The sequence below is a fragment of the Dipodomys merriami genome, unplaced genomic scaffold (assembly GCF_024711535.1).
Source record: "Dipodomys merriami isolate MVZ:Mamm:240054 unplaced genomic scaffold, mDipMer1.0.p SCAF_689, whole genome shotgun sequence".
Classification (NCBI taxonomy): domain Eukaryota; kingdom Metazoa; phylum Chordata; class Mammalia; order Rodentia; family Heteromyidae; genus Dipodomys; species Dipodomys merriami.
Window position 1 is genome coordinate 212,159 of NW_027206278.1, and position 1,739 is coordinate 213,897.

Below are 1,739 nucleotides of genomic sequence, written 5' to 3' on the forward strand. Positions count from 1 at the left end.
AGTGAATTACATGTGATCCTAAGCAGGATGCCAGTGGCTAACACCTGTAATCCTAGCTAATCAGGAGGCTGAGATCTGAGGATTGCAGTTCAAATCCAGCATGAGTAGGAAAGATTCTGAGGCACTTATCTCTAATTAACCACCAGAAAACTAGAAGTGGTGCTGTGGCTCAAGAGGTACAGCACAAGCTTTGAGCTGAAGAGTAGAGGGACAGTGCCCAGGCATGGAGTTCAAGCCCCACTACCATCAAAAGAAAAAGAAAAGAAAAAGAAAAAGAAAAAGAAATATGATCTTAGCCAACAGTTGATTGCTAGAATAATTTCTGCTCTCTCAACATGGCCTTTTATTTCCCCAGTTTAGTCCATGGTCTTATATATGACTTGCTTGGAACCAGAATTATTTTTCCATTCTAGTTTTTACAAATTTCCATGATTAGCTACCATGATTTAGAGCTAGTAGAAGAAAGACAGTGGCCTCATCCTTCATGTTCCATTTAGGAGTAATGCTTTCTCTATGTCACTCCCTAGTTCTAAATACTGGCCTTGGCTTTATTGTTTCAAAGTTGTCTTATTTGCAGAGTCTTCTATAGTTTATTGAACCATTATACTTAAACACAGAACTTCTCTTTCTCCTATTCCTATTGTTTCTCCTACTGTTAATTTATGTACACTTGGGTAATAATACACAACACAAACACTGACAAAAAATATTTCTGAGAACCTACTTCCCACTTAAAATTGGTCTTAATTTACAGAACATTTAGGAAATTTGAACTTAATGTACTCCAGGATAATTTTTTTCATGTTTTTTTTTAATTGTGAAAATGGTAGACAGAGGGATTAGAGTTACATAAGTAAGTTAGTGAGTACATTATCTAACGAACATTGTTACCTCCTCTTTTGTTTTTCCCTGCCATTCCTTTTCTCACCACCGCCCCAAATCTCACCTTTCATTCCCAACTAGTAAAGTTCATTTTCAACATAGTGTCTTGTTCATCTCATTGTAACAATGGGTCATACTGTGTACTTCTTTCAGCATTTTATTTCCCTTCCCCTCCCCATATTAGAAATTTGTATATGCAAGTTGGAGCTCACAGACCTCAAATACAGTGGAAATGGGTTATACCATGGAGGAAGAAAATAGAAGAGAAACAAAAAATCACATAATATATGGTAGATTGGTAGTTGGGGTGGCTTTGCTAGGACATGTTAGCTTGGTGAGGAGAGGAAGAAGTCTCGAGTCCCACCCAAACAGATAATGAAAAATGAGACAACCAATGGCTGAAGAATTTCAAGAACAAAGGCAGGGACTGATAGTTAACCTCTAGGGGCAGTGAGGGCAGCAAGGCTGGGCCTGTGGTTGTCATGCCTCTCTCGATGCCCTTGAAAGTGAGGGCCAGCTCTGCTGTGGGCTAGGCCTGGCTCTTGCCTTGAAGCAGGCACCAGGCAGGAATTGTCAGCACAGCTTCAGCCTGCCCCAAGGAGGTGGCCTGTTGTGGGTGCTGTAGCCTGGGCAGCTGCTAGGAAGATATACTCAGCAGGGCAGAGGAAGCAAGGCTGGTAGGCTCCGCTCCAGCCCAGCCAAGCTCAGGGCCACTTGGGAAGTTCCAGCTCTGGATCAGGACCAGGAACTGCTCCCCAGACAAGTAGGGCCTCTGGGGACCTGTTCAGTGGCCGCCACGTGTGGGTTGTGAACCTCCTTAGAATGGCCGAGGAGTCTCAATGGAGACGTGCATTTGC